Source organism: Eubalaena glacialis, chromosome 5 (genome assembly GCF_028564815.1).
Source record: "Eubalaena glacialis isolate mEubGla1 chromosome 5, mEubGla1.1.hap2.+ XY, whole genome shotgun sequence".
Taxonomy (NCBI): Eukaryota; Metazoa; Chordata; class Mammalia; order Artiodactyla; family Balaenidae; genus Eubalaena; species Eubalaena glacialis.
The window spans coordinates 39,414,045-39,438,729 of NC_083720.1; positions in this window are offsets into that span (position 1 = coordinate 39,414,045).

Below are 24,685 nucleotides of genomic sequence, written 5' to 3' on the forward strand. Positions count from 1 at the left end.
TTTGCCCAAGGATCAACCATAGAAATATTTAGATGCATATCTGTTGACTGGATGATTCCTTCGGTGATAAATTCTAGTTATTTCTTCCTTCCTTACTGCAGAACTTCTGCCTCTAGAAGCTTGAAACTCATCAGAATAGCAAAAGAGAATTTAGCACCAGCTAAAGACCACTTCCCTGAAAGTACATTTGCCTGCCCTTTAAAATAGTGAACTTGTATCTTTTTTCCATAGTTCTTCAGTGTCCTCCCCTGCCACATTCTGCTCTCCTAGAAATAAATTTATCTGTGCCCCAACCTCAGGGTCTCCCTAGAATTCTGAGTTCCTTAGTAAATGAAGCCGCTCTCCCTCTGTGTGAGGAATTATTTAGTAGGGCTCTGAGGCTCTTGTCCTTTTCAGTTACAAATACTAGTGACCCTGTGTCGGTTTATCTGTCTCATTGTCCTGTTGCCCTTCCTTCATAGCACCTGTCACTCTCTGAGCTTATTCTTTGTTATATGTCCCCTCTCTGCCTCCTTAGCTCTACATCACTCACTCCCACCTGTACTCCAAGCTGAATGATGGCCATCTGGGTCACTTGGGTAATCCTAGAGCCTAGAACATGGCCTGGGGTCAGTATATATGTGTTGAATTAATTAGTACTGCCTTCATTTATTATTGTGGAACTAGCGTTTGCTAAGCATTTTAATAGCAGATGCCACTGACACCTCATCCATGTACCCTACACTCACAGTTCCCATTGTTTTAGAGAATTTTTACTGCTATGGCCTGAGGAATCTCTCTGACTTCAGGAGATGCTCAGCCTGTAAGTGGGGCAAGCTAGGATGTTAATGCCCCAGACTTCAGCCCAAAAAGGATGGAACCTGGTGGATGAACACCCCAGCATCCCCAACCCTGTGGATGAGATGTCTACAGGGGTCCTCAATGGGACTGAGTCCTAGAGGCTCTCACAGGTCACCTGTCCATTAATGCCCCCTGAGTGACCTCCTTCCCTTCCCTGTCTTACTTCCTCACCCTCTATATTAGTCATCTAGGGCTGCCATAACAAGGGATCACAGACTGGGTGGCTCAAAAAACTCCAGTTCTGGAGACCAGGAGTCTGAGATCAAGGTGCCTGCAGCGTTGGTTTCTTCTGTGGCCTTTCTGCTTGCCCTGTAGAAGGGTGTCATCTCCATGTGCCTTCCCTCTGTATTTCTGTATCCCTGCTTGTTTTTCCTATAAGGACACCAGTCATATTGGATTAAGACCTACCCTAATGACCTCAATTTACCTTAATTACCTCTTTAAAGATCCGATCCTCAAATATAGTCAGAACTCAACTCTGCTGCTGAGGAATTATTATCAGTTATCTCCTGGTTATGTCTACAAATACTTGCCTTCGGAGCACTTGGCTTTGTTGTTGTTGTTTTGCTGTTGTTGTTTATAATTTGGGGTCTCAAAACCCTGTTAGGGAGGCAACATGATAGAATGAAAAGAACTTCAACTCTGGAGCTGGAGGGCAGGGTTTGAATCCTGACTCTACCACTTACTCACTGGGTGACCCTGGGTGAGTCACTTCACTTCTTTTTATGTCTCTAATAGCACCAGGAAATAATAGTAGTGCCTACCTCATAGGGTTGTTAGGTGAATTAGACTGGTGTTGCAAGGCACACAGAATTGTGCCTGCAACAAACCAAGAACAATGGCTTCATGGGAAAAGAAGAACAAGCAACTGGAGAGCTGGATGGAGTTATCACCATCATACACCCGAAGCCACTGACACTCAAAGATGCCCTGATGTGCTCACGATCACACACTTAGCCACTGCAAGAGGTGGATTCTCCAAAGCCAATCCTCTCAAAGGCTGTACTCTCAATAAACAGCACCCAAGCAGGAAGGCTTGGCATTGTCCCCATGACCTGAGTTCTTCAGGGTATCTTCAGGAAGTGTTTCGTCTCCCAGATGTGAATTCTTTACAGTGTTTTGTTAAGCCATTCCATCTTTTTGTCTGTAGGCTATTATAGAATTGGGGTGTTCAGTAGAGTATCCACTAGATACAGATGGCCACTGAGCACTTAAATGTGGCTGATTTGAACTGAGATGCTCTGTTAAGTATAAAATGCCAGATTTTGAAGATGTAGTAAGAAAAAATAATGTAAGACATCTCATGAATAATTTTTACATTTATAGCATGATGAAGTAATAATATTTTGGATATTTAAAATATATTATTAAATTATCTTCACCCATTTCCTTATGCACCTATCGGAAAATTTTAAATCACAAATGTGGCTCACATGTGTAGCTTGCATTGCGCTTCTACTGGATAGCACTATTAGAGAGTAACTATCTTTATTTTCATTTCTAGATCATTCAAAGAGTATGACTTCATACACCTCTTACACTCATACACAAACTTTCCCCAGTTTCCCTCTCCGTTCTGCTCCCCATTTATGCTCTGTAAAAGCTACTCCAGTCATGTGTCACCACTTACTTGTCTAGTAGAAGCCATGTAATAGAACAGATCTCTCTACTTCATTCACACTGTTTCTGGAGTTTTACTAACTTCTCTGACTTTCTTCACTCACAGAAGTCTTATATGGCCTTTAAAATCATGTGGCATGCTTCCCCCTCCATGAAACTCTCTGCTGGTTTCTCCAATCCAATCTTCTACAACCAAAGCACTTTACTTATTATTCTCTTATCATAGACCTTTTTTACATTATGCCTCCTGTCTAAGTTATCCATTACCATACATGACTTTTAATTCCAGTGCTGTAGGCCACTTGAATATAGAAGGCATTTATCCAACAAATATTTCTTGAGCATTGAATATGTCACAGACACTAAGTTAGCTCTGGGATTACATTACATAAATTAAAAAGTGAATACACTTATTTTCTTTTATTTATCTATCATTCTCTCTGATGCAAAGATGAGATTAGAAGTGTAGCAGATTTCTTGGGAAAAATGCCTGTGAAAACTAAAGAAGGAGGGAGCAGGAGTAGGTAGGGAGAGCCTCAGACCACACTGCAATTTGGAGAAAGTCTCAGCTAGGCCAATGGGGTGTCTCTAAGCCAAAGTAACCCTTCGGAAGAATTCCCCATCATGGGGTAGGAATGGGCCTGCTTGGTAACCCTCCCACACTCAGTTGTTGACCATGAGCAGCCCGGGGAAAGTGTGACCTTGGCATTCTTGCCTCTGCCTGGGGTGGATCTGAAGATGCAACATCTTGGGCTGAAGGTCATTTATGATTCTTGCAGCAATTCCGTGAAAGGCATTCTGAACAGAGCACCTCCACACCCCCCACCATGGTACACAGCCTCCATGTTCTTATAAGAGATTTCAGATGACCTAAAATATGACATGTAAATTATATCACTGAGGTTAACCCCAGGCTTTGGGGTTGTACAGACATGAGTTTGAATCTCCAACATCTCTTCTGTTAGTTGTATGATCTTGAGGAAGGAATCTCATTTCTCTAAAACAGTTGGTAGACTGTTGTTTGTTTAGTCAATCACTTCATTGAGTTGCTATATAAAATAATGAAATACATGTAAATTGTGGAGCTTAAAACATAATGTGTTTTATTAATATTGGTAATAACAGTTGTTATTGTTTTTGTTGGTGTCATTGTTGTATGGTTGTCAGTATCCTGAAATACCAGAGTGTAAATAAATAAAATCCATCAAAGAGAATGGGAATAAATTTCAAATACACTAATGATATGGGTAAGCCTAATGCTTCCCAGAAGCCCTGCTTGAAAGGGAGGTGTAAGCTGTTATTCAGTTCTGAATTTCCAAAAAGGAAACACGTCTTTCCACATTGAAAACAAAGTGCTTCTTTGCACTAAAATCTACATGGTATTTTTCACAGGGGAGTTTAGGGGAGCAGGAACTTATTCATCTTGCACTTTTCTTGGACCAGGCTGATGCATCCCCCAGAGTCTGTGTTCAGGGAGGCTGGTTAAGTTGATTTGAGAAATAGGAACACAGTTCTGTTCAAGTAACAGTACTAATACTTTTTGGACAGAAAAAGCAACTTCTTAGAACAGTTAATATTTTTATCTACAGTATCATGAACTCTCTAGAGACCTTCTGGAGATTACTAAGGACTGCAGCAGACACAAGAGGAAAGGATGTAAAGATAGTGACCTACATAGATCTGTGTTCTCATCCCAGTTCTCTCTTTTTTTTTTTCTCTTTACAGATTGTTGAGAATATGTATGGTTTCTCTGAGTCACAGTTTCTTCATATGTAGAATGTGTATAATTACACCTTGGCAGAAATGTTGAAAGGATTAGGCACTTACAGAAACATTAAAAAAGATAAAACTATAGCAAAACACCTAGTTTAGGTTCCCTCAGAAGTAATAGACAGGGATTTAAGAACAAGAAGTTAATTTGGGAGCTGAAGCAGGAAATATAGGTAAGAGGGTGTTATAGGTTGAAATGCCACCCCCCCCCCAAATCCGTACGTTAAAGTCCTAACTCCCAGTACTTCGGATGTGACTATATTTGTTTTTGTTTGTTTCTTTGTTTTTGACGAACTCACTTATGTTTTATTACATAAACCCTTAATCAATTACAATAATTCTAGGAATCGTTTGTGTCTAATTACCATGTAGCTCAAAATCAATGATACATAATTTGTGTCTTATAACTATGGCCTAAATTTCATTAAAACTCTCTCCAGCATTTATTGTTTGTAGATTTTTTGATGATGGCCATTCTGACTGGTGTGAGGTGATCCCTCACTGTAGTTTTGATTTGCATTTCTCTAATGATTAGTGGTGTTGAGCATCCTTTCATGTGTTTGCTGGCAATCTGTATATCTTCTTTTGAGAAATGTCTATTTAGGTCTTCTGCCCATTTTTGGATTGGGTTGTTTGTTTTTTTTGATATTGAGCTGCATGAGCTGCTTGTAAATTTTGGAGATTAATCCTTTGTCAGTTGCTTCATTTGCAAATATTTTCTCCCATTCTGAGGGCTGTCTTTTCGTCTTGTTTATGGTTTCATTTGTTTATTTTTGTTTTTATTTCCATTTCTCTAGGAGGTGGGTCAAAAAGGATCTTGCTGTTATTTATGTCATAGAGTGTTCTGCTTATGTTTTCCCCTAAGAGTTTTATAGTGTCTGGCCTTACATTTAGGTGTTTAATCCATTTTGAGTTTATTTTTGTGTATGGCGTTAGGGAATATTCTAATTTCTTTCTTTTACAAGTAGCTGTCCAGTTTCCCCAGCACCAATTATTGAAGAGGTTGTCTTTTCTCCATTGTATATTCTTGCCTCCTTTATCGAAAATAAGGTGACTATATGTGCATGGGTTTATCTCTGGGCTTTCTATTCTCTTCCACTGATCTATATTTCTGTTTTTGTGCCAGTATCATACTGTCTTGATTACTGTAGCTTTGTAGTATAGTCTGAAGTCTGGGAGCCTGATTCCTCCAGCTCCGTTTTTCTTTCTCAAGATTGCTTTGGCTATTCGGGGTCTTTTGTGTTTCCATACAAATTGTGAAATTTTGTTCTAGTTCTGTGGAAAATGCCATTGGTAGTTTGATAGGGATTGCATTGAATCTGTAGATTGCTTTGGGTAGTATAGTTATTTTCACAATATTCATTCTTCCAATCCAAGAACATGGCATATCTCTCCATCTGTTTGTATCACCTTTAATTTCTTTCATCAGTGTCTTATAGTTTTCTGCATACAGGTCTTTTGTCTCCTTAGGTAGATAACTTACTTAAGTTTTCTGATTTGCCTTTAAGATGGACTCAGAGACATCAATGTTTGAGAGTAGCCCAACTGGGATGACTTTAAATGCACATTAACATCCCACATGAACTGCAGAGTTTTCAGAAAATGGCAACTAATTACTTTGTGTTGTTTTCTCCTTTATCTGAATCTCCTTTTATTGTATACTTGATTCTATCTGGTGAGATTAGGAGGGCATGAGAAAGGAAGAGAGGGACAGAAACAAAAACAGAGACAGAGACAGAGAGAGAGCCCTCTCTCTAGCTGGCCCATCCCTACTTCTCATTCCAGAACAGAGAAGAGACCAACAGCTCCTTGGTTCTCCCTCCCTGTTCTTTTGTCAGGTAGATGTGGCTTCGGTAGGCAGCAGGAAGTGATTGCAATTCTTGCATAGCTGAAGGTCCTCGTGTGGGAGGTGTGTGTGTGTGTGTGTGTGTGTGTGTGTGTGTGTTGGGTTCGGAGTACAGAGAATAAAGCAAGGTCCTTGTATCCTTACACTGGTTCTGTCACCAACTAGCTCAGAAACCTGAGAAAGCGTGATTTAACTTCTTATATCCTCTGCTTCCTTATTTGAAAAAAGTGTTTGTGAGGTGAAAAGAGATTTATGTAACAAATGTTTGAGGAGTGTGCCTGTTCTATTCCACTCAAAAGTATGCATTCTGTCTTATAAATTTTGATGAACCCTTTAGGCTACAGGTGTTGGGAATTGTTGGGAGTCTGCAGATTTGCAGGGTTTATTTTCCTTGCTCTTATTTGGGCTTGAATGTTCCGATTGCTTGGGAAGCACTTTTGATGCTGGAGTTCTGGTGGGACCAGGTGGGGCCTGAGGGAGAGGAAGAGGAAACCAAGAATTCGAGTTCCTAAAGGTGTGGAGGTAATGATGCTTGCCTTGCAATCTTTTGTGAGCAATGGGGAAGCTCCTTACTCACTGGAGTGCCTTAATACATACCTCAGTCAACACATATTTGGTGCCAGTTCCACAGCTGGTGGGCTTTGCTCTACAACACTTCTGCTCACCAGTTTGCTTCCCATCTCTTCTAGAAAGGAGAGCATAGGGAATAAAAAGCAGTAATGGAGCCACCTCAGGAGACCTCCAAAGACCTCCAGTCTAATTTTATTTTCTGTTGAAGAATATAGCATTTAAACTGTGCTTTATTTATTCTATTCCCCCCTCCACTTTCTCTCCACACTTGTCCATCTGCCCAGGACCGTGAGGCCACCTTGCATGTACCACATCCTTGAACTCCCTTGCCTTCTGGCTTCTGGGCAGCCCAGTCAGCAGGCAGTGAGTTTCAAGGCTGGATGGAGACAAGGATTAGTTTGGGTATTTTTCACTTGGCTTCCTTCCCGTGCAGTCTCTCTGGCTGAGTCTGTTGACCAGGGACTACTATTTCTGGCAGGCAGCCCTTTCCACATGCTGCCCCTCCCTCTGGGTCCTGGAATCTACTTCCTCCTCTGGCCCCTTCAAGCCTGGGAGTGGCAATGTCCCTTCCCACTGCCCATGACCTTGTACTTTCCTCAAAAACCGCCCATCCCTTTGTAAATTGTTCCTTTATTAACCACTCTGCACATGCCCTACTTTGTGCCATCTTTTGTTGCCTGTGATGGCCCCGACTGATGTAGATAACTATCCACTATCAAGTGTCTGTTCTCTTTTCCCACGGTGCAGAATTGTTGCTGGGAAGGGGACTCTCAGCCAAGGGACTGCTTTTCCAGACCCTTTGCCCCAGTGTGGCTCACGTGACCAGTTTGGGCCAAGAGAAAGCAAGCTGTCACGAGGAATGCCTTGTGGTGCATTCCCATGCTCTGATCCACTTCCCAGGCAATCTTGGAGGCTACTGCTTGAAGGTGGAGTTGTCACAAGACCTGGAAAGAGGCTCCATTCCAGACTCACTGATCAAGGGGAGCCCACTAACCTGGAAAATGAATGATAAATAAACTTTTAATGTGTTAAGCCACTGAACATATACATTGTTCCATAGGTTAGCCTTCTCTGAATAACAGAAAGAAGTCACTATTTAGGTACTTCACATGCATTATTTCTAATCTTCATGATACACCTTTAATCTGAGCATAATTATTGCCATTTTATAGAGGCAGAAATGAAGATACAGAAAGTTCATCCTCTGCAGTCACACAGCGAAGTATCTGTTATGGGCTGAATTGTGTACCCCATCCCCAAATCAGATGTTGAAGTTCTAACCTCAGCACCTCAGAATGTGACTCTATTTGGAAATAAGGTCTTTAAAGAGGTAATTGAGATAAAATGAAGTCATTAGGGTGAGCCCTGATCCAATATGGCTCGTGTCCTTATAAGAAGAGGAGATTTGGACACAGGCACACACATAGGAAAGACAATGTGACAACACAGGGAGAAGATGGTCATCTATCTACAAGGCAAGGAGAGGGACCTCAGAAGAAACCAAGACTTCAGAACTCCTTGATCTCAGAATTCTAGCCTCCAGAACTGTGAGAAAATAAAATTCTGTGGTTTAAACCATCCAGCCTGTGGTATTTTGATATGGTAGCCCCAGCAAACTAATAGAGTATCATTATGGAGATGGGGCATCATATGCTCCTGCCACCTTGATCCTGGAACACAGTTATAGCCTCAGCTCTGGATCCTTTACTTAATAAGATAGATTGGTGTGGAAGAGACCACAGTGTCAAATTATGAATTAAGCTGGCATGAATTTCTGAGCGTTCCCATCTTCTTTTGTCCACTCACTCCACTTTCTCTATCAGCACTCTTTCCATTTTACCTCGGGGTGATATTTCAATGATCTGGTTCAGCCACTGTCCCCACCTACATTTTGCAGAGCGGGAACTGTAGCTCTGACAGGCAATTTTTCTGAGGTATCAGCTTAATGTCCTGCATCTTCACTGTACTACAGAGGAAACTGGAGCTCATAGAGTCTAAGTGGCTTGACCATGGACACCAGACATGAGGTCTTTTGACCTTCACCTCATCTCTCTGCCCTTACAGAATAGGCAGAGGCAAATTGTTCTGCAAAGGATACCTCCTTCCAAGTGCTATGAATTATACAATATTTTCATATTATAAATGATTCTTTGCTGTTTAGAGAAAGGATGGAATTGATACTGAGTGATGAATGAACCCCTGCCAGACTCCAGTGATGTAAATGAGCATGGTTTTAATATGCCAAATAATACAGTAAGAGAACCGACAATCACTTCTCCACAGGGGAAGGGACTAGCGTTGGGGCAGGAGCCTAACTGCCTTTGTTTCTGAAGCAGCTCAGCTTCTGAGTAACATTGGGATGAGCTCAGTAGCTTTCTTTGTTTCAAATTTCATTCATCATTTTGATGACTTCCATTGGCATAAAAAGTCACCTAAAACTCGAATCAGACAGTCTGGGGATGTTCTAGTTGCAGGACCTTGGACAGATCCTTGACTTTCACTGAGACTCAGTTTTCTCTTTAACAAAATGGAAATAGTAAAAACAACTATACTGCAGGTTTGTTGAAAGAATAAAACATTTTACATGCCTAGTGCAGCATTTGAGATATCATACCTGCTCCATCAATTTTAATTCCCTCTACACTACACATCAGTTTTTCTCTCTCCACAATGTGTGTACATAACACTTTGATTGTATAACTCTCAAGACAGTTGTCAGGGTTAAATTAGGTGATGTGTTTGCAGGCAACTAGATTTTAAACTGTTGTTTACATGTAATGTTGTAGTAGTGATTCTTCCAGCTATTACGTCTCAGATCTTTGTGCGTGAAAGTGGTTCAGTAAATGCTTATTGAATTGAAACATATTAAATCAAACTCCCTTGTTTAAATTTTATGTATTGACCAAAGAAATCCAAAAGTATTGTTTCTGAATCAAAATGCTAAAGTTGTTAGCATTTGTATTTTAAAGAAGGGAAGAAAAACAACCAGAATATGGACTTAACATTATAGTGCCTACTATAGATGACAGATGGACCAGTTTGAATGGAAATATACACTACAGACTGTAGACTCACCATTTCGTAATGCACACATCATTGCACTGCCAAGGTTCCCAAACAATTTTCATTTCCCAAATCACTCTGCTTTCAATAAAATTACAATCATTTTAAGGAAAACCCACAGGAAAAGATTTTAAAATATATTTCTGAAAATCATCACTGAATGGCCCACATGAGTTCCAGGTACAGATTTCCAATAATTTCGTTCTGTGAGATTGCACAGTAATCAGATGGTAAAGTGTGTCATGTCTTACTTTCAAAGTCACTAAAGAAGTGGTGGGAGTACAATGTCTGCTTCTGCCCCAGATTAAGCAACATGATGCTAGAAAAATGTCAGTTGGATTCTCCAGGATTTTCTGGAAAAGCAAAATTACTCAGCTGGCTAGATGGGATACCTGTTTCACAGGCTGTCAACTACTTTGCCTAATCCTTATATGCATAGATCCATTTAGGGTTTACAAAGAACTTTTGAATATGTTACCTTAGGTCATTCTTATAATAACTTGATGAGCTATTTTTTTAAAATTTATTTATTTTATTATTATTATTTTTTATTTTTGGCTGTGTTGGGTCTTCATTGCTGTGAGTGGGATTTCTCTAGTTGCAGCGAGAGGGAGGCTAATCTTTGTTACTGTGTGAAGGCTTCTCATCGCAGTGGCTTCTCTTGTTGTGGAGCATGGGTTTTAGGCATGTGGGCTTCAGTAGTTGTGGCACATGGGCTCAGTAGTTGTGGCTCGTGGGTTCTAGAGTGCAGGCTCCGTAGTTGTGGCGCATGGGCTTAGTTGCTCCATGGCATATGGGATCTTCCCAGACCAGGGCTCAAACCCATGTTCCCTGCTTTGACAGGCAGATTCTTAATGACTGTGCCACCAGGGAAGCCCTTGATGAACTATTTCAATCCTCATTTGATAGATAAGGAAACTAAAAATTAGAGAAGTTTGCTACACGATAGACTAGAAATCCAAATGTAAGTTTTTAATTCCCAGGCTCATGCTTTGAGGGGAGAATTAAGCCTCAAGTACTAATTAGCAGCCTAGTAAGTGCTTCGGATCTGGGTGGAGTGTCTGACTTTCCTAAGTAAGCTATTCTCTAATAGAAGTAAGATATCAGATTCTTCTATAAAGAAATAATTTAAGTTAATGCAAGTTAACAAACGTGTGTGTGTGTGTGTGTGTGTGTGTGTGTCTGCTATGATCCCAGAGTGTGCTAGGGTTAGGAGTACAGCAAAAAGTAAATACCTAGTCTTTGACCTTGGGGAACCCAGTCAAAGCCTGAGTGAGGAGCCTTGGCTCTTCATATGAATCACCTCTGGAGTTTATGGGAGAATTAAACAAAACAAGAAACAGAAAACACAAAGAAAGTGCATATTTTTAGCACTCCTCTGAATATGCAAATCACCAGGTCTGTAGGAAATGTCCAAGAATCTGTATGATTTAAATGTCTCCAGGGATCTAAAAAGCTTAAAAGCCACTAGAATATTGGAAAGAACATGGATTATGAGCTTGGATTGGAATACTGATGCAGCCTGGGTTCTCTAGAAATCTGAGCCTAAGACAGAAGTTTAAGCGTGAGGCCTTTATTGGGCATGTGGTCCCAAGGATCAGGCAAGCAAACTAGGAGAGGGGAGCAGGGGAGGAAGGAAGGAGAGCCAGTGCAAAGATACTCATGGAATTGGGCACTGCCATGATGACCAGCTGTACAATCCTGTGCTACAATTCAAGAGGCCACATGAAGTGAACTTTGGGACTGTCCACCTGGGGAAACCCATTTATGCACTGGTTCCATGCCCCTTGGTCAAAGATTAGCCACAACCTCGTGTCCAGGCTGCACAGGTAGGACACTTTAAGACCACAGAGAGGTGTGGGTTGGAGGGAAAATGCTCAGGTCAAAGCCTGGTGAAGGTACCATTAGACTGTACCACCTTGAAGCTGGTCTGCTCGGGTGCAGAACTGAGGCAGTGGCAGAAAGAAGAGAGGATCAGAAGCGATGCCTAAGAAATACCCTACACAAACCCCACTCCACACCCCTGCCTTCTGTGTGGCCTTGGACTTCTTACCCAAACCTGCTCAACCTCAGTTAATGCAGGGACAAACCCTGTAAAATTTTGGGGTGGATTCATCACATAATGTTTAACATAACACAATGTCCAGCACACAAACCAGGACTGGAAAAACGTGAACTTGCCTTCCTGTGCTTCTTTTTTTAAACACACAGAGCTCTGAATCTCTTTGTGAAGGTTGGCCTCCTCCAGATCCCCATGGGAACCCTCTAGAAGAATCTCTCACCTCACTCATTGAAGACAGGAAATAAAACTGGAGATTTATCAGGAGATAAAATAGAGGCCCACACTCTGAAGCCAACAACAACACAGAAAGTCACCGTGTTTTTTCTTTGGAGCAGAGGGTGAGGCTTGATCTTCAAATACAGTTTTTTCAATCAGAAAAACAACATAGGATAAAAGCTGGTATATTTTTTAACATAAAGAGATAGGCGAAGCCTCGAACGTATTCAAAGAAGAAAAAACTAAAAGAAGAAAGAATAAAAAGCACTGTGAGGGCCTCTGGCACACAGATACACACATTAATTTTAGTTTCTATATGTTTTAGATTGGTGTGACACTAAGATTCTAGACAGCACTACACAGGTGCACATTAGCTAACCAGCCATGGACGTGCTCCAAAGATTTACTGAGAAAAGAATAGAAATGGGCAAGTCCACAGGAAGAGTAGGGGGTGATCTTAGAAAGGCACAACTTAGGCATAACTTATTCATTCAACAAGCCAGCTCATTGAGACCATCGTTGTCGGCCACTTGAGAGAAGCTGGGGACACAGAGTAAATAGGATCCTGTCTATTGCCTTCCCAGATGGCTGCTCTTGTACAGATGTGCATGATGCCCCAGGGTGCAGATGACAGAATTTTATTCTGTAGAGATCAGACAAGGCTTCCAGAGAAAGTGATGTTGGAGCTGAATCTCAATATTCATCTGGTGTTCACCTGGCATCCAAGAGGGGAAAGGACTCATTCCATGGAAAACTGAAAAAATCTGGAAGGAATGAAATTTAAGTATTTGTGCACTCCAACCTGCAATCTTGGCTCTCATATGTTGAACAGCACAGATATTAGAGTCAGAGATATCTAACTTCTGTTCCTTGCTTGCTCATTTACTATTTGCCATCTTAATCTTTGCATCACACAAAAACTTGCAACTTGGAGAGCTTGAGTAACTTGCCCCAAATTGACCTCCCTGGATAGGTAAAAAAGTAAAGAGCAAGCAGACATAAGCCTTATCCAAGGCTTGCCATACAGTACGGTTTCAATACATGTGGCTGTTATTGTTCAGTGTGTGGGAGGCATGAAGGATGGTCTTCATGGAACCTTGGCCAAAGTGTTTTCTATGAATTAGCCCTTTTTCCTGTGTATTCAGCACAGCCAACCAAAGGGAAGCTCGGGATTTAGGGGAGGTGAAATTTCTGGTCATCAGGGAAGGACTTCCAAAGGTGAGGGTAAAGATGGTTTATCCAGGTTCTCCATGGCCAGAACACACCCTTGCTCCTTTTTCCATCTGCAGCCATTCCGCTCACTAACCCAGCTGCCCGGGGGGGCGGGGGGGGGCATTGGTTTCAGACAAGGCGGCGCTCTGCTCCATGTCAGCCCCTCAAAGTTTGTACCATATCATTTTTTTCTTTCCAAAATGAAGATCTGACTGTGTTGACCTATTCAAAATCTTAACCATGTTTTAGAAGAATTTTCAGAATTTCCAACTTCTCCAGCATTATTTTGTTTCTTAAATTTGTACCCTAAGGTACAATAATGAACTCCTCACAGAAATTTCAAGCTTGTTTCTAGGTATTTGCACATGTATTACATTGCATCACATATTTCTATACACTTTTCTGTGCTCCCCGTGAGCCTATAAACCTCTTGAGTTCGAAGACTGCATCTTGTTAGTCATTGTATATCCATCACCTATTAGAATCCATAGCACATCTAGGTGTCAATAAAAATGTAAACAAAATAGTTTTTTTATATATACCAATACCTGTATGTTGGTTAGAAAATATCAGTCTTCTTGAGTTTGATCACCTAGGGAAAACTAGTTCCCAAACTTAAAATGTTGAGGACCAGACACTAAAACTTTACAATACCTCTAAGGCACAAGTACTCAGTAGAAATGCTCTTAGTTGGCTATCAGGCTCATCTTGGTTGTTTCTTTCTCTCTTCCTCTCTCTAACATCAATACTTGTTACAACTGGAAAACCAACCATAAAAAATCTATAGCTCAAAAGAATGGCCTAAATGATGTTTTTTTTCCCTTTAATCGAAAACGTTAAAAAAAAAAAGTAAAAAAAAAAAGATCAATTCTGTACTCTCCATCAGCCCATCTGTTTCTTACAGGCCATCATGGTGACAGCTACAAAAAAGGTTGGCCATGAACAACACCTCCTGTTGCTTGGGAAAGGCACATCTGTATATGTCTGTGTTCAGAAGCAGAAAGAAATTTGAGTATATTTTTCCAAAGTGTGGTGTAGCACAACGGATTGAGAATCTGCAAACAAAACATGCTTGTGTTTATTTTAAAGGATAGAAAAAGAACAAACACTTCATTAATTGGTGGATTGGAAGATATATGGAAGAGATATATGAAGGAAAGTCAAAACTTAAACTCAGTGGTAGGAAGCAAGTTAATAATTATCAATATCAATATAATTATCAATATATTAAGGAGAAGGAAGAGGAGGAGAGCAAGAAGAAGAAGAAAGAGATTGTTGTGGGCTAGAACTTATAGCGTTTTGTAGCAGCAAGATAGTTTAGAGATTACTGGGCTTCACACTCTTGTTTTTGTACTTGTGGACACGCAAACCCAGAGAGGTGAAGTAAGTTATAAGGTCGCATGGCTTAGAACAGAGGTGACCACCCAAATCAATCTTGGTTTAGTAAGAGTTCTCATCGAATAGCCTCACTGCACCTGAAGATTCCTTAGCTCTTTCAAGGTCGCCTGTTTGGAACAGTCAAATCTGGGAATTGAACCCCATTCTTGATAGTCTCTGAATAAATTTCTTTCCCTATTATCCTTCCTCCTGGAGAATCTAAGTACTGAAGTTGTTCTGGATCATGGGAGAAATGCAATCAAGCTTGCAAACTCAATTCTAGAAAAGAAATGGAAAGAACTTGGACTTGGGGAGGCAGATGGTTTGTAACTGAGTTTCTATTCTGTCAAATACTGTCTATAAACCTGGGAAAAGTTTAAACTCATAGTCTCAGTTTCCTTTTCTGTAAGATAGTGATAATAATTCTCAACACAAAGGCAGTTTGTAAAGTCTAGATGAAATTGTATATCTTAAGAATCTGGCACAGTACTTGGCACATACGAACTCTCAGATAACATGTATACTCTATCAATATTTCTTACCCAATGAGAACAATGGAATTTAGGCTAATACAGTATTTTGAAATATAGCTTTGGGCACTACCTTTACATTATCAAGTGATAGGAAGTTGCTAATTTTATGAGGACTTCTTAAGTCTATGCCTCCAATAAACAACACATCAAAAAAATCCATAGGAAGCACTTAAAAGTGAATCTGGCAAGTGTGTTACTCTGTGCAGAGCACTGGTGAGTGATCTCAGCAGGATAGAGGGGTCAAAAGGAACATAGTTTATCAAGGAGCTATAGTACTTTATCCATTGGAAAAGCTCAAAATCCTATGTATATTTTATATATAAACATATATTTTATATATAAACAAATACACACACATATGTAATTGGTTTCATGTCTAAATGAACTACTTACATTTAAAGCCTACTGTTGCAAAGGAAGTTAGAATCTGAGTAATTCTGTATTTTCACACCAGGTAAGATGATCATGGAAAAATTGAACATGATTTCTTTCTTTCTTCCCCAAAAGGTGAGTACCGTAAACAACCAGAAATCACAGAAGATCACGTTAGAGTTCTTGCTCCATCTCTCAACGAACTGTGAACTCACACCTGTCATTTAAACTCTGATTCTTGGTTTCCTAACTTGTGAAAGGGAATAACGATCTTTCTTTCTGCTCCTCTCAATTCCAGCCTGATTTTAAGGGTTGAGTAAAATGCTTACAAGGCAGATGTAAAACACTAAATACATGTTGATTCATTCCTTTGTCCAGGCTCTGAGGTGTGGTGATGGATAGGGCAGACAAGGCTTACAAGCTAGTGAGGAAAAGAGGAAAGAGGGGAGGAAAGAGGAAAGAGGGCAGGGAGGACCTGGGCCAGGGGAGGGAGCCTAGAGGGGGCATCAGGCTCAGACACTTGCAAGGAACCTTCCCAGCAGGAGTGACATCTAAGCTGTCTTGTACAGCATGAATGGGAGAAACCAACTGAAAAGGACTGTGCGGGGCAGGGGAGGATGGTAACGATCCCAAGCAGGATCCTGCGAGGCTCCTGGGCACAAATGCCTTTCTGTGTCCCCACTTCTTGATTACAGAAAATAAGCTTCATTCAGCCTCCATGACGTTCTCTGAGTTCCAACAGTTCAAACAGTTGCTAATTAGGGAAGGGAAGGGATGCAGAGACAAGGGAGGAACAGTCAAAAGAAACAATAGCACAGCCTTGGTGCAGGGTCCTGGTTCCCCCTCAAGGGATACACATAACAATATCTTTGAGCTGTTTTGCAGATACTGAAACCCCCAGGTGGGAGAAATCAACTATTCCGCCCACAGACACATAGACCCCAGACTGTTTGGAACCAGAAGGTTAGTGATGCTGACTCCTGATTCCCTCTCCATCAACCAATCAGAAGAATGTCCACGAGCTGATCACGTCCTCTTTGAACAATTACCATAAAGCTCCTTACTACCCCCTCCAGGTTGGCACACACAGTTTTGAGGGCATTAGCCCACTGTGGCCCCCTTTGCCTGGCAAAGCAGTAATCTTTTCTACTTCACCCAAAACTCTGTCTCTGAGAATTAATTCAGTGTCGGGTTACAGAGGCTGGATTCGGCTTCAGTAAGGGTTCCAGGTGGAGACAAGTTTTATCGCATACAGAAGAAAGACAGCACATTACTTGTTCAGGGAAGGGAAATAAACATGGTTAAGTTGGATCATAGATTTCGAGGGGAGAGACTTTGAGAGGGATGAGAGTCAGATTGTACGCATCGTGCAAGCCACCTTATTTTAGATGGGATCAGAGGGAGAAGTTTAAAGGATTTTATGCAAAGTATTTTTGTGATTGGTCTCATGAATCATACATCGATTCATTTGGCAATGTGAATGCTAAAATGTCCCTGAGGCAGGAACAATGAGCTTCTCAGAAACAATAGCTTCTGCTCCTGTTCCCTGATATCTCTCCCTACCCCAAGCCCACACTTCTCTTTGTCCAGGTTTTCAGTTTTGTGAAGAACTTCCATCTCTCCATACCCTTGACACTGGTTCTGTCTTCAAGAGGACACATTTGAGAGTTCTGTATCTAAGGCTGAAGCTTCTACCACAGACTACGAACCTGTCTCTTCAGTAAGAAGTCTTAAGATCATCTCCATCGTTTCCTTGAGTCAGAGCTGCTGTGCCACACGATGATGCCTGCTGTACCAAACTCAGAATTGCAGAGGTGAGAGCGATTTTAGAAACCACAGTGTTTACAAGCTCATCTCCTCTCCGGTACCTCAAGGTGAAGGGCTGGATTAAGGCATTCTTTTCACGCCAGTTCTGTTTACTACAGTGCCTGGCCTAAAAGAAATACCATAAATGTGGGAAGAAACAACAGATGAGGAAGTGGAGGCCCAGTTGTGTATGAGAACTGTGGCTTGCTGACTCCCAGTCCTATATGTTTTCATCTGAGAAAATACTTGGGCCACCCTTAATGCTGGGGCATGAGAGTACTTCCTCCCAAATGAGAAGCTCTAATCCATAGGCAGGAAGCGTCATGAGTCTGATGCTCTGGCCTGTCTTTGATCCCTGGGACTCTGTCTTTCCTGGGGAGGAGGAATGACTTAATTCCACAACTGAGTTTAGAAGTTTAGTTTAGAAGAGGAAGCAAGTTGCATCCACACCAGCACAGCCCTGTTCAGTGCCTGGTTTACTTTCATTGAGGAAACCTAGCAGTTAGAGCCTGGTCCTCCTAGGGGTAACCCACAGGTCTCTGGCCCTTCCTCCCCTCTCCCTCTCAGGATGGGTCCCTTCAGGGAGAACAACTTCCTCAGTGCTCTTCCCAGCAGCAACAGCTTTTGCCTGACCCAGAATCACCTGTGATTCCTGGGTGGATCTAGCTAATTCTGAGGTTCAGATATAATCCACAGTTCCCAAGATGATCTTTCCTGCTGTAAAGGCAGTCTTTTGTTCTCCCATCTCCCTTAAGCCTTATCTCTCTCTAGATTCAGAACTCAAGATAGATAAGTTGGTGTTCTTTTTTGGGTCCCCAACTCTGAAGAACAAGTGTCGCTGGCTCCTGAGGGACTCTCCTTGCTGGAAAGTATTGGCAGTGCCTCAATGCCAGCGCCAGCTTGCACGGGGACCCACTCATGTAACTTCTCCCTGCTGGTCAGGGCCAGCATCACATTGAGATCTACAAGAGCCACAAACTAGCCAAGAACTAAGATCACCTGACCGTGGGAATCTCCAGAACGTACCAACCAAAGCCCTGCAAACCTAGACAGGATCACCCCTCCCATGGCTGGCTCTGGAATTTGCACTTGCAACCTAGAGGTGGGGCGGGGGGTAGGTGAGTCTCTGCTGTGTTGACAGATGGTTTGCATGCCATGCAAAGGAGCTTTTAGGCTGGGGTGTTTTGCTCTGAGCTTTATCTGTCAGGCTGCAAGGCCTGCGGATGCAGAGGGTTTGGAAGCCAGTGTGGACACCTGGGAATATGCTGCCTTTTTTGACAAGGTAGGATGAGCTCTCTCCAGCTCATTCCGTTCCCCTCTGTGAGGTATGGGGCTCAGCATATGGGTGCTCCTTTTGCCCTAGTGGCCAAATTTTGAATCATGTGAAACACTCCGATTACTTTTTCCCCTAGTCATGATAGTATTGAAGTCAATGAACAGCACTCCTTATGACAATGATAAGGTAAAATTAAAAATGATAACATAAAATAGTGATTTTAAAGCTACACATGCTTGACAACTAAGAGGGAATTACAGACAGGACATTACTTGCACCAACATATTTCAAACATCATCTGACTTTTACATTCTTTTGCATCTTTTGAATTCCTTAAAGTAAAAATTAGCATTACTTTCTGACCAAAAAAAAAAAAAAAAAAAAATCTTCTTTATACAAAATGTGGAAAATAAATAAAAGAACACATACAAGGAAATGAAAATCAGCTCTATCCTACCAACAGAGTCAAGTACTTTTAATCAGAGTATATTCTATTTTGTAACCTGCCTTTTTACCACCCCAAAATAGATTGCAAACATATTGTCAAATCTTCAAATAGTTTTAAAGCACTATTTTCAATGGCAGAACAGAGTTATATTGTATGGCTGAAAAGTGTATATCCCATTAGAGTTTTTATTTTCTTTTACTTCATTACTCTGGAGTGTGTTACTCTAAATAAATAACCCTTGAGGAAAGATAGTCATCCAAAAGTAATAATTAAGCCTAATTCCACAACCAAGAGTTAATTTGCTTTTAACATATAAGAGTAGTGTCTACTGTTTTGTGGTCTGCAGTTTTTCACCCCGGGATGTATCAGAAATAGCATTTTGCATGCTATTAAATAATCTTAAAACATTATTTTTATTGGCTGAACAGTATTCCGCTGTATAGATACAAATTCTGTATTTCATTACAGTTTCCTTTTTTTTCTTTTTAAAACACAACCTGTGGACCAACCAGTATCAGCTCACTTGACAGATGACGAAAAGGAGACCTAGATCGGTGAGCCATCTTTGCCAAGATGGCAGAGTTATGGCAGTTCTCAGACTAGAACTCAGGGTTCCTGACTAATTTTGAGTTCTGCTTCTGATGGGGCATATTCTCTTCATATCAGGGAGGTTAATTGAATTAATTATGCATTTTCTGGGGGTCTACTACTGATAAGATACTCTGCTGTGCACTATAGAATAGATACAAATATATGAAGGAACATATTTCTTGGTTACTGAGGACTTAAATTACAAGGGAAACAAGCCAACACCCAAAGGTATGGCCAGATTTTTCATGAGGGATAAATGAAAAGTCTATTGTAAAAAAAAGAGTCTATTGTAGCTTCACTTAGCTATAGTTATATTGTTAAACCAGTAAAGATGACCATAAATTCTTTGATATTTCTCTCATTGAAAAGACCCCTTCCCATGCATCTCAGGAGGGGATGTGATTTGACTTTTACAATATAGTTGCTATGAAAACTGCCACTCTCCAGGCCAAGGACTTATGAGACTAGAAGTGTTCACTACCTCTCTGATGGGAGACTTGTTTGAGGGAAGCCAGTCACCATATAAGGAATCTGACTAGCTTAAGACCACCATGCTGTAAGGAAGCCCAAACTACCCCATGAACTGATGTGCAAAAAGAGAAAAATATCCAAATAGCCCCAGCTGTTCCAGCCATTCTTGCCCAGGCAAAGATAGGTGAGTGAAGACGCCTTCAAATGATTTTAGGCACAGCCATCATCTGAGACAATACCAGAAGAGACCTCACAGAGTACCCAGGGTAACCCCAGTAATCCACAGAAACATAAGACATAATAATATATTGTACTTTTAAGCCATTAAGTTTTGTAGTAGTTTGTTGCCCATCAATAGATAACCTGGAAAAGTGTGTGATAGATTGGACTGTTGCTCAACAAATATTTTTTCTCTGCCTGCACCCCATGGTTGTATTATTTTCCCTTTCCCATTCATCCTGGTCACATGACATGCTTTAACACAGAGGAAGGAATGCAGGTGTAACTTGGCCATGTACCTTTTAGCCAATAAAGCTTCTGAGCAGAATTTTTAAGAGTCACTGTAAGTTTCCACCAACCCTCTGGGCTCCTGACTTCCACATGAGAACGACACATCTTGCATAGAGGTTACTCCTTCAGCCTGGACCCTGGAGTAAGGAGATCCATAGGGAAAACTTGAGCCCACCCTGCAGAGATGTGGTACCAGACACAGAGCCACAAGAAATCGACATTTTTTATGGAAACTCACTAAATGTTTGATAATATTTATAAGGGATGATGACAGTAAAAGCTGATTAATTTAGAGATTGGTTGCAGCCATCTGAATGCTTAATGGGTGCTGGATTGATCTACTTCCAAGATGTCTTGCTCACATGGCTGTTGGCAGGAAGATTCCGTTTCTTGTCATGTGGGCTTCTCCATAGAGCTTCATGGTGCGTCTTCACAACCTGGGAACTGGTTCCCCCAGAGTGAGTGATACAAGAAGACAAAGGAAATGTTACACTATCTTTTAGGACCTAGTCTTGAAATTGACATGCCATGCCTTACATGGTATGCTAATTGTCACACAGACTAACCCTGTTACAATGTGGAAGGGAACTATACAAGGACATAAATACCATATGGGATTATCAGGGGACATCTAAGAGGATTGCTATCACAGAACCCCCAACTGTTTATGGTCAGGAAGCATGCTTAGAAAGCTGTGTAAGCCCTAAGAAGGGCATAGTCTCCAATGTTTCTTTTAGATGTGGTCAAGGAGGATGATGGAAAGAGAAAGCCATCTCAAAGTTTGGATTTAAGAGCCAGAGGGCAATACACTGGGGAGCTACTCCCAGGGATAAGAACCAGGGGATAATCAAAGTATATTTCCTAACCTGAGACAGTGATACTCAAAAGGTGCACCCAAGAAGAGGTACAAATTGCTATTGCCTAGTAACTGTGTCCCTTTAATCTTCCCCTTTACAAATGAGGGTGTTGATTTTGGTTATCCTGTCCCTGTTTCACCCAATGGATTTTGGATGTGAGGAAAGAAATCACCTGTCTTTTTAGCTTATAGATCTCTGGATCAGAAGTACCACCTTGGGATCTGATGTGAAAACTATCATGAGGTCCTCAATATTGAGCCTGATGCCCTTTTTATATGAAATTTTTGTTTGTATATTTGTTTGTGGAAAGAAGGAGAGTATTTGTGACTAGAAGTATGGACTTCAGTACATTTTATTGTTGTAAATCAAATAGAAACTTCTTCTTTCCTACCTCCAAGGGAGGGGTTACTTTCCCTGTCCAGTGGTTATTGGGCTTGGGCATGGACCCAGTGGTTTGTCCAGTGGGATTGAAGGAAACGTTGATGTGCCATTTCCAAGCAGAAGACCATAGTCACCGGCAATTTCCACCAGTTTTACCAGCTCTCTTGCACTCCTGCCTTACACCCTGAGAATATCACATTGGAAATATGACTCTCTCCTTTTGAGTCCTGGAATGAGAAGACAGTTCAGGCTGTCCTGAACTAATCGACAGCTTAGAGCAGAACCCTAGCATCTGATATGAGTGAGAAGTACATATTAATTGTAAATCACTTAAATGTTGAAATTTTTCTTATACAACAACATTACAGCAAAAACTGAAGGATACAAAGGGCATAAAAGAAAGATGTTTGGAGAGGCGAGAACCTTGGTGGTCATCTGAAGAACTATTTTATATTTTGTCTGATTAAGGAATCACTGAATATTTTTTAATTTTAGTAAAATATGTAAAACATAAAATTTGCCATTCAAACAAATTTTAAGTGTTCAGTTCAGTGGCATTAAGTACATTCACACTGCTGTGTAACCATCATCATTATTCATCTCCATAACATTTCATCATCCCAAACTGAAACTCTGTATCTATCAAATAATTACCAAGTTTTTTAAAGAAGGAAGGGGCTACTCCTACATTTTTGAGTGGCCAGCACTCTATATGTGTGCCAGGGTAAATGATTAAAATATTTTCATTGATGTTTGTGCTTCCTATCTTTCCACTGACCCCAATTCAAATTGTAGATAGGCCAACAGCCTGCTTTTCCCATATAAAAACAGAAGTTCCCAAAAACTGGTGTCATTTTTTTTTCTTTGTAAAAGTCTGGGCTCACTGAAAACTGTCTCTGTGGGAGAGAAGGGGAAAGAAGGATGGGGTTTTGGGAGCAAGGAGGGAAAGTGGGGAAAAAATGGGGGGAAAGAGAAGAAAGAGAAGTGGTTGCCTGGAAAGGAGGTAGCTGCCCTTGAGGTGGAGACCACTGTGTCCTCCCATTGTGGTCAGCTCGGTTCTGCAGTGGCCCTCATCAGACAAGGGTGAACATGTCCGTCAGCTAAACATAGGCAGGATTTCCAGCAAAGCCATCAGACTTCCAGGGGCCACAGGGAGTGAAGACAATGGGGATGTTACAGCCACCAGAATGGCCTAAAGGTCAGAGGCCACGGCTTCTTCTTCTAAGTGCCAATTAAACCTCCAGACTTGGGACATTCCCGGCGGATGGTGAGGTCCAATACTGACTGAGATTAAATTTCCTACCAAGCTGGGGTGAGGAGTCCTATTTAATTTGACTTAAAGAAAGTAGAGTTTCTAAGCCTGAGCTTGTGGACAAAGTTTTTACCCTTTCCTTATACAGCAAGTCATTCTTAGGAGGCTAGTGTTATGAACCTCAGTTTTCAGCAAAGCAGAAATCAAAGCTGAAGGAGGTTAGGCAATTAGGCAAAGATGTTCCTCTCTTACACAGCAGAGTTAGGATTAGAACCCACCGCACTTGATGGATGCCAAAATGTATGCTTGGTCTCTAGAACTCAACCAGAAGAGGTCTTCAGGACACAAATGCCTGCTGTGAGAGTATTATCTGAAAGGATTTGGGAGGAGAAGCAAATTATTATTAACAGACAGAAGTGCCCCATCTCCTGCTTTATGTCTTTCCAATATCATTTGCCTGGGGGCCTAAAGATGAATTATTCTTTGTTTCAGAGTTTGTCTTCAATCCGATCCAGCCAGTGATTTATAAAAATAAAAGACATTGACTGAAAATAATGGAAGGAAAGCATACTAAAAAGCAAGACAATAACAACTAAAACCTTAAGCAAAGTCATAAAAAGAAAAAAAGAGAAAAATGTAAACATTAACTAAAACACTTGAAAATTCATAGAATTGCAAAAGAACTTCAGGAGCTGAATCTTCAAGTAAAAAGATAAATATTTGGAGAATTTAATCAAGAAAATAAAATTTTAAAAACTACACACAAATGAGAGGTTAGAAGAGTAATACAACAAACATATGATTTACTATTGTAAGACAATATATACTAAGGTCTCCAAAAAATAGGGAAGTGAGCATAAAACATTGTATTATAATTGCCAGTCTATTTGCTCATCTTCTATTATATTAAGTTCTGAAGACAGAGATTCTGTAGTCAGTCCCTGTCATTGTACCTCCAGAACCAAACAAAACAAAATGAAAATGAAAAGACACATTATTCCAGCACATAGGGGGCATTCGATAAATACTTATGAATGACTTTTTTTTTGTAATATACACATATAATTGACAGCAACTGGATAAAATGGAAAACCTGAATAGGACAGTAACAAAGGAAGCAATTTAAACAGTTATTAGGAATTATTTATATTTTATGCTCTGTGAGTTATTTAAGACCTACAAGGTGGAACAAATACATTAATTATTTTGTAAGGTAAACAAAAGGTAAGCTCAATTCATATTATAAAACCAACATAATTTAGAACTAAATTATAATTTTTTAAATAGTCTCTTAAGTGGATGCCAAATGAAAGACTTTGTCAAGCTGAAAAGTATGGTTTGTGCAGTACAAAGGTCTAGGTTTTAAATACAGCTTTTACTTCTGACTAGTCATGAGATTTGTGTTATTTCCTGAGCTTCTCCTCAGGGTCAGAGTCTTCATTTGTAATGCAGCAATGATAATGATCTTTTTTTCCAGTTGATTTTCCTAAGTAGAAAATCCAGTCAATTACAAATAATCATTTGTTCATATTTAAAACAGGCATTATTTGATTGTTTCATGTTTCAGTCCACTAACCAGAAATTATAGGACATGCTTCCATGTTATGTCAGT